At 39.1% G+C, this 9,482-nt stretch overlaps 1 pseudogene; it reads left to right on the forward strand.

The window, feature by feature from the left end:
• Positions 1–1,269: 1,269 nt before the first annotated feature.
• On the forward strand, positions 1,270–1,626 carry LOC101573527 (annotated as a pseudogene).
• The last annotated feature ends 7,856 nt before the right edge of the window (positions 1,627–9,482 follow it).

The raw sequence follows: 9,482 nt of genomic DNA on the forward strand, positions 1-9,482 counted from the left end.
AAAAAAAAAGGAAAACGAGATGGACACAAAGGAGTTGTCAAGACAGCCCCTGAAAGTCATTCAGCATTAGAGTATCCCTGCAACACTTTGGGGTCTACCAGTTCCAAGGCACAGAGCATCTTGACGTGTGCTGGAGCCAAACACCATGCCAGCCATGCCCCTGACTCCAACCCATGCTAAATGAGCAAGCTTCTACCTGAACTGCAGCCCTTGGGAGACTTTCCACAGAGAAAAATGTATTGATCAGCAAACTCGGTCTTTGGATCCCCCCAGTACCTTCAGTTCTCAATGCAAATTCATACACCGATTTTCTGATTTTTAGTCATCAATCTCTATTAGTTTATGCTGTGCCACTCTGCCCTTTGAGACAGATTTGCTTTTGGTCAGCTGACAAATGATATTTTTAAGCCTGTCAAGCCAGGACCAGACTCAAGAGTGGGTAAATTCTCTATGGTAACCTGACCTAAGTGTGTGCATTTCTATTCAGGAAATCAATGGCCCCAGTCATTTTATGTTCTATCTACTATTTTCTTCCTGCCTCATGCCTGGATGGCTTTGGCTAAGGATGTATCTGGACCCAGCTTCTGGGTGCACAGCTTGCGTGCAGTGTGATAAGACACAGGATTACAACGCACAGGTTAAAGACGATGGTGCGTGCAGGCAACACAGGTGCAGATGTGGGCAATGCTGAGACCAGTTACCAGGAGCCACACAGCACCCCCTCTGTTCATCCAAGTACACTACGTTTCATTATTTACTACACATGAAAAATATTGGGAAGTGCTTAAAATAATCCACGGTTGTTACTTTATAATCCACATCATCTTCCTGATTAAATAACAAACATACTATCAACTTTGAGTTCTTTCACAAATCTTTTCACCCACATGATGTTATTTATTGCCAAAAGTTAGGTGTTATCTTTTTCCTCATCAAGTAGACATACTACTAAAAGCAGATACATTTTCTTAATTTTCATCTTCAGGTCAAATTGTCTTCGGCTATAGAGAGCTGCCCACCTTCTGGAACAACTAAATTTAAAAAGTTTTCTGTAATAAATCTAAACCAGGGGTAAGTTTCCAACATACAAAACCAGTTTAATCACAACATCCATTCTCACATGCCTATTTATAGAAATAAATGCAGGCACATTCCACCTATACAAATGCTGTACCTCCAAGTCTCCTACAAAGTTAAATATGGCCATATGGAGGTTGAGAATAGGTAACATTTGGCTTACTGAAAATCGCGGAGGTTGCCGATGCCACCATGAGCCTCCTCAACAAGCCCAAGAGTGAGATGACCGCAGAGGAGCTGCAGAAGTAGGAGGAGGAGGAATTTAACATAGGTCCACTTTCTGTGCTGACCCAGTCAATCAAGAACAACACCCAGGTGCTCATCAACTGCCGCAACAACAATAAACTCCTAAACCGGGTGAAGGCTTTTGACAGGTACTGCAACACGGTGCTGGAGAACATGACAGAGATGTGGACTGAGGTCCCCAAGAGTGGCAAGGGCAAGAAAAAGTCCAAGCCGGTCCACAAGGACCGCTACATCTCCAAGATGTTCCTGCACAGAGACCCGGTCATCGTGGCGCTGCAGGACCCGCTCACCGCTGGCGAGTAGGGGCCGCCTCCCTGCTCTCGGGACCCACTCCGGCCCCTTAAGACCTGCCCTCCATCACTGTACTGATAATAAAGTGCTGTGTGTTAAAAAAAAAAAAAAAAGAAAAGAAACTCAAGCATCCCTTAATTGCAGGGATATTGTTTTTCCCTACAACCGTGCAAAAATTCAAATGTTTTCAAAATTCAACTTATGTCTTCAAAGTATAAATCATACTTTTCCCCTTAAATGCCAACTGTACATTCTTCCCATGTCATTGTAATCCAGGTACTCCTTATGCTTTGGCTATATGACTACTTTATCCATACTATCTCATCAAAAATGTCTTATAGTGAATGATGGTGTTGAGAATGGTGAAAACTCTAAGATTTTACCCTACACCCAAGATAACAAGTTAGTATACCACAAATTTACAGATGTTGACACAAAACATAAAGCTCCTGGACCAAAGAATTTTATTATTCATAATATAGCGAGCACTATGAGCTTCATGTTCACCTCAGTTCCTCTTGTCCCCAGATTCCTCGAGACAGTGCACAGGGGCCCTGGCATGTGCTACATATACAGCAAGTGCGGGTCATCTCTGAGGCATTCTGGGCTTAGGAAACCCTCAACTTTTGTAATGCACTGAAAGCAAACTTTCTCTCTGCCCGGGAGGAAGGCAACACTTCATTATAGGGCAGAGGAAGCAAATCCTCCCCTTGTTATCTATCTCCTTCTCAAGCCTTTGTTACACCAATGTCCTTGAAAATAAACTTGGGCAAGGGAAAAACTACCCAGTCCTGTGCTTTTAAAAGTTACAGAAATGTGAAGAATTATCCCCTGAAAAATGAGTAGGTCAAACTTCAGAATAGAAGCTATGAAGAAAAAAGTGAAAACATCAAGTTGAAATAACTTCTGTCCCTTGTCCCTCCATGCCGTTCCCCTGCCAATGACAAAATAAAAGATCAAAGGAAGGACTAATGATGGCTAAAGGAAAAGCAAGCTATTAATGTAGTCAATGTGGACAGAGATCCCGAGTCATTACCCAACGACTTTAGGTTAAAGTGTCAATTAATCCATGCTGGTGAGGGCAGCTCTAGTCCATTATGCAGGTGACCCCAGCCCGCATTCTTCAGTCTCTGATGAACCCAGGGACAAAGATTGGAAAGTGATGCTAGACATAAAAGGCCTGTCTGGTGAATAGAGCAGGCTGGCGCAAAGCATGGCTAGGTAACACGCTTGGGCACCCAAAGAAACAAGCCATTTCAGAAGAGGCTTGTTAATGATTTGTTCTCTTTCTGGGTGGAATTTTTTCCTTTGCTATTCTCCTTTATTTCCTTCACTTTACCTAAGTTTATGTAAACCTTAAACTAATAGCTGTACAGATTTAAATTATTTAATTTAATTGCATTTTATATATAATACACTTTTATATATACATATATATGTAACATATATATTATTCATTTCATACAGCAACCCAAACAAGTAGGTCAATGTATCATCCCCATATTAGAAAAAAAAAAAAAAGCACTGAAACTAAAATAATTTCCATATCATTTCCTAAGTCCTATAGCTGGTAAACTTCACAGTCACAATTTGAATTAGAAGCTACCCTTGTCTCATTTCTACCTGTACAGTGGAGCACTCTGTCCTGCGACTCCCAGAATCTTCTCCACACTGAAAGAATAACATTAAAACAAAATGATCGCCCATTTGGCATCTGAGAAACCTTTGGTCAGGGCTTCTTAGAATTGAGACATAAAGACTATTTCTTTATATCTTCTTCTGCTGCTCACTCGAAAGTTTTTCCAAGTTAACTTAAAAAAAGAAACAGTCTCTACCATGAACGGAAATACAATGTTCTACAGAAAGAATGTACTGCAGTCTGCCTGCCCATTATTTAATTCACAGGCACTGGCTTTGTTTCTGTTTTGTTTCCACTACAAATATTGAGGCAATAAATTTCTTGTTTATAAATCCTATGCACCCCTGCTTTTATTTCTATGGGCTTTAGTCCCAGGAAGAGATCCAACGATTGAAGCTTATGTGAATCTCTATATTTATAGGCAGCTGCAGACTACATTCGGAGTCACACTCCAGCAATAGTCTATAAAAGCAACAGCGCAGGAGATGTAACTGGTCTGTTTAAGTTGCACCCACCACTTGGGGTTAAGTGATAGCTCACGGTTACTTTAGACTTCATGTCTTTAACAACTGTGGTTACCTACCTGAATTTGTTCTTCTACCAATTGCAGAGATGATTGGCTTGTACATTTTAAGAAGGATGTTTATGTTTAACACCTGAATTCTTTCTAATTTCAAAATCCTGAACTTTACAGAGATCAATTATTTTTTTCTATTATTTTCTTTTGTTGTCAAATCTGTAGTTTCTATTAAATTTGCTTACTTAAGTAAATGATTTTATTTGTAAATATTTGAATACATTTATCTTTTTGTATAGATTCTTTTTTATCTCTGATATGAGCTCTCTACTTCCTAAAGTGAAGTGACCTACATTTTCCTACAAAATATTTTTTGTAGTGTTAGAGATCAAACCCAAGACTTCTTGTATGCTATCTCTGTGTTTTAACGCTAATCCCTTCTAAAGTTTTTAATGTTTAAATTTACATATAATCTACTTAAAGTCTGAGTATACAATAAAAGATGCACTTCTAAATTTTTCTCTTCCAAATGAATCACCACATATATCGAAATCCTTTGTTAAGTACACCATCATTTTCCTAATGAATTGAATCTGTCATATGGTAGAATCTTATTATTTAGTGGGAGATATTTCTGAATAGTATTCTGCTTCATTGATCTGTTTTATCTTGTTGTGCCAACTCACAATGATATTACCAATTATCTAAAGATTACATGAGGAAACAAACAAAATCAGTCTGAAGTAGTATATCTCAGAACCAAAAGTGCGCATGTTGTTGAATAAAGTGTGAACATTTTCTGTCTTTTCATCTATTGTGACAAGTATGACTAACACAAGTTACCAATGACCTGTAGAACACCATTAAAGCAATAAATTACTTTGTCAATAGAAAAGAATGTTTTAAAAAAAAAGAACATGGTTTCCTTTTTATATAAATATCAAGACTAATTTTATGAAATTCTTAGAAAAATCAATGTCATGGGAAAGCAACAAAAACTTTTATAAACACTGGAGATGCTAGACCAATGTCATTTTTGTAATGACAAGCTTTTATGATTAACATTATGTAATCTGAAGAGTATTGGTAGGTGACTATCAATGAAGAGGCAGATGCTAAGATTTTTCTGATGACATTTTTCAGTCAGAGCGACATGACTAGGAGGGAATCATACGAGTGACAGCTGTGCTCTGGCTACCATCTTGGCCTTGCTACCTTCTCAGAAGCTGTACCTGAGAGATGGACAAATTTCTGCTATTAAAAAATGCTTTATGCATTCAAACATGTTTCCTTTCTTGTTACTTTGTTTCCTATAGGACAGTTGTCACTACCTATCTGGAGATGCTTCTGGTTGGGTGAACTACCATGGTCAATGAGACCATCCTATGGTTTGCAGCAGTCTGTCATTACCTTTCCCTGTTAGCAGTGTTTTCTTGTGTATGGTGCATTTTTAACGTGAAGTTATGTGAAAAACAATAAAAATGACACCCACACAGTTTTTCACCTATTGTCACCCAATAGCACTGTGACAAAGTCAACTTCATCCAAGTAACACTTTTCTTTGAATAAACTCAGGGTCTAAAGTACATATGCCCTTTATTTAGAAAAATGATTCATTAACGGTGTGGAGAAAAGTGACATTCCTGTCCTTTCTTGGCATCTGCTTGTGACTTCGGTTGGAGATTAAATTGCCGGATGTCCTCATTTTAATAATTGTTGAGGCTGAATTTTATGAAGCTATGCAGAATCCTCCCACCTTTAAAGGGAATGCCACTTAAAAGACAGAAAACTGTGTGCTGCCATGCCTTGGCAACTGCTAATAATTAATGCGAATGAGCTTCAATTAGTAGGTTCTTTAACTGTCAATAAGATAATCAATATATATTATTTGGAGCATTGCGGCATTGATACACACACAAGCGGTAATCAACATTTTATGTTTCTTGCTCGGTGTTTAGTTTACAAAAACATAATCAAAAGCATCTACTTGGTGCAGAGATATCGTACTTCTGTCACCCGAATGGTGTGAAAATGTAATGATGTTTTCTTACCAAGAAAAGCCTCTCTTCTTTGATGTTGGAGCTTAGCTTCTGTTACACACAGCCGAACACACTGAGAAGAAACACATTGCCCACACTATCAAAGATTCCACAACTCTGAGGCTGACAAGCACATACTTAATTGCAGGATTTAAAATCATGTGGCTGCTTTTGATTTTTGTGGTGACAACTCTTTACTAAAACAATATCAGCAGCTCTACCTAAAGACAGCAGATCCAGTGTCTTATTATTGCAAAGAGGTATCCACCAAAAAAAAAAAAAAAAAGGAAACATCTAAATGATGAATCTCTATACTCTGTCATCTTTGTGATTTTGCTTCTTCTGGATATCCAATTTCACATAAACTTCCTAAAATTGTTTGCATAAAATGAAGCCTCCATCATTTTGAAAAACAGATTCAAATAAAGTCTGTTTTCAGGTTGATATATAGGAGTAGATGTTGTACCTTTCCAATCCAATTAAAGGGTGATATTTCAAACTAAAAGTCCATGAAATTATTCAGAGACAGAGAGAGAGAGAGAGAGAGAGAGAGAGAGAGAGAGAGAGAGAGAGAATTTATTCAAACCCACACAGATCATTGCCTGAAAAATATATATCTTCCAAAGTGGTTAGAGGACTGAATTAAGTAAAATATTGCAAATCATATAATTCCATATTAGGTAAGTAATAGATTGTATTATTATCAGTTTTGAGGGTAATGACAAAGGTAAAGAGCTTAAAGCTTACAATATTTTATGGAAATGGAATGAAGAAGAACAAATGAGAGCAATCATAAATGAAGGAGGAGGGAGGAGGAGCTAAGTGTCAGGGGAGAGCTGGGAACCCTGCTGTGCCGGGGGTCACTATCCAGTCTAAATCCCTTCAGATCCTTTGACCAGAAACATTAGCATCTCAGTAAGATCTTACTGCTTGCCGCTATGATATTTACCAGAACTTTCTGGCAGTGCCCAAAAGAGAATTCCCCTCTGTAGAAACTGAAGAAACCTCCATAAGAGCTCAAGAAGGTTGCTATATCGCCTTCTGGTGTACATTAGAAATCCAGGCATCCTAAATGAACTCTATGTGCATAAACCCACATTTTATGAGTTCTGATGGCAGGCGGTGGGGGGCAGGAACGAGGCAAGTCCTCTTCCCTTCATGTTGCTTCATAGATTGGATAGTTAAGAGACAGGCTTGTCCCTGATTCTAGAAGTTTATTCTGCCTTGCTGAGAACTCAACAATTTTGGATGGAAAATTCTTGCCAGAATTTCTAGACTGCTCTTGCAATGTAACACAAAGCACTCGGAATTATCTAAGCTCCCTAAGACTCCTGAAAATAAAGCCAACCCATTAACTGGAGTAACTATCATCCAAATCAGAAGCCCCAGCTGTGACATTGTCCAAGTCCAATGCTGTCATTACTTTCTAAGATATTTGAATACTTTGATGACATATACAGCTATCAAGAATAAAATTATGTCATCTACAGATTGGTAAGAATTTATGTAGTATACAAAACTAAACAATCCCACTATATTTTACAAAGATATCATTCCAGAAGCACAAAATTACCAAGAATTTATATTGGCCAAGCTGCTGATTTTCCAACAAATGTCTAGTTCCTTTTTTATTAGTGTCAGTGGCAGATAATTAACTGGCAATTTTTCTCAAGTAATACATACAAAGGGTCTAAAGGTATAAAAGTAGGAACTATGGATATCTAGATATAGGGCAGTCAGACCATTTTCTCATGTCTTCATACCTTGACCTATTTTGAGAGCCAGTTGAGCCCTCACCCAACCTGTCTGAAAGGCAAAGTGTAAATGTTATGCTACAGAACACATACAGCAATAGCCAGGTGCTTTGCAAACATCTAAAACAAATGGAAAAAAAAGAGTTTATAATGAAGTGAGCAATAGGAGTAGGATTTTTTTTCTTTTTTGAGAGAGAAGGTCCCACTTTGTAGTACAGACTGACCTTGAACTATACTAAGCCCAGGCTGATCTCAAGTGGATCTTCCTGCCTCAGCTTCCCTAGTGCTTAGATTACAGACATACTGCACAACCAGCCAGGACTCTAGTTCCTGAAATGCTCTCAGTGGAGAAAAATATGTTCACATATTTCTAAACAAAAATTTTCTATCTCTAAAGAAAGATTTGTTGAAGAAGGCAAGAATATTAAAACTTGAGATAAATATTGACCTGTGCTAGAAAAGAGATAGCCCTTCCCAAACAAGGTGAGAGTAGATGCATTTAGAGATGTCTGTGAATCTAGAAAAGCACCAAAAACTAGATTACAGAGAAGTTTGCAAGTATTTTCAGGATAAAATGGTCAATATATGAAAATACAGTCTCTCATACTTAATAGTGATATATAGTACACCAGATATTCAAGATTTTACAAAAATCAATGAGTCTAACTTTGCAATAGGATGTACCACATTAGTATATATATTTATATTCAAATGCAAACAATTATAGGAATAATATTACATGATTCAAGTGACAGTATTATAAATTATAGTTATTATAACTTTTACAGGTTATTACATTTATTACAATTCAAGTTACAAGACGCAGTCCTAGCCCAGGCCCTGTGAGTGTGTGGGAGAGCTTCCCACTACCCTGCACTGGCGGGAATTACTACTGGTCTCAGCCCAGGCACAGCGTGGGTAAGACCCTCTTCCACACACTTAGGATGCCCCCCACCACTCTGCAGGACCTCCCCCACCCCGATTGCTGAGTAGGAATTTCTGCCACATTCCGGAAACCACCACACTCAATGCTAGTCCAGGCCCTGTGAGTGTGTGGGAGAGCTTCCAGCTACCCTGTACTGGCAGGCTTTTACTGGTCCCAGCTCAGGCACAGCACTGGTGAGACCCTCTTCCACCCCCTTAGGATGCCCCCCACCACTCTGCAGCACCTCCACCACCCCACCCACTGAGTAGGAATTTCTACCGCATTCCAGGAACCCACAGACCCAGTCCTAGCCCAAGCCTGCGGAGTGTGTGGGAAAGCAGCCTCATCCCCTACAACACCATGTCCCCTGCAGGCTCAACTCAGGCCTAGCATATACGCCTTGGGTGAAAACCTGCAGCTGCAATCCCTGCAGAGAGTGTAGTGCATAGAACCACCCAGCTAGTCCAGCAGCAGAAAATCTTGCAAGAGGGGCAAAACAGGTTCACCACCAAGGGCAACAGCAGTAAAAAGCTGAGGACAGCAACCAGACTGAAGCCAGGCACAGCTGGATAAATCCAGACTTTGTAGATCTGCACCTGAACTTCAGTACGTGCTAGGGTTATAACTACAACGAAGATCTACAAAAAAAGTCAGAAGACAGTGCTACACAAAATGACGAGAAGGAACAAAATGCAACCTCAGAAACCAAGATCACCTGTAACAAGTTCAGAGGACACTAACACAGAACAAATTCGGAATCACACAACCAAAAGCACTGAATCAACAGCTTCTGAAATAAAGAAAGAGCTGCAGAAAGGTATAGAGGAACTCAGATTGGAAATAAAAAAAGAAATTCCTGAATTAATAAAATCTGCAGTAAAGAATCAAATGCAGAAGCATATGGAGGAAACCCAGTGCCTACACAGAACAAGTTCAGAGGACACTGGCTCGGCTCAAATGCATGAATTAATAGCATCAATAGTAAATAAGCAAT

The sequence above is a fragment of the Octodon degus genome, unplaced genomic scaffold (genome assembly GCF_000260255.1).
Source record: "Octodon degus isolate 3935 unplaced genomic scaffold, OctDeg1.0 scaffold00135, whole genome shotgun sequence".
In the NCBI taxonomy this organism is placed as follows: domain Eukaryota; kingdom Metazoa; phylum Chordata; class Mammalia; order Rodentia; family Octodontidae; genus Octodon; species Octodon degus.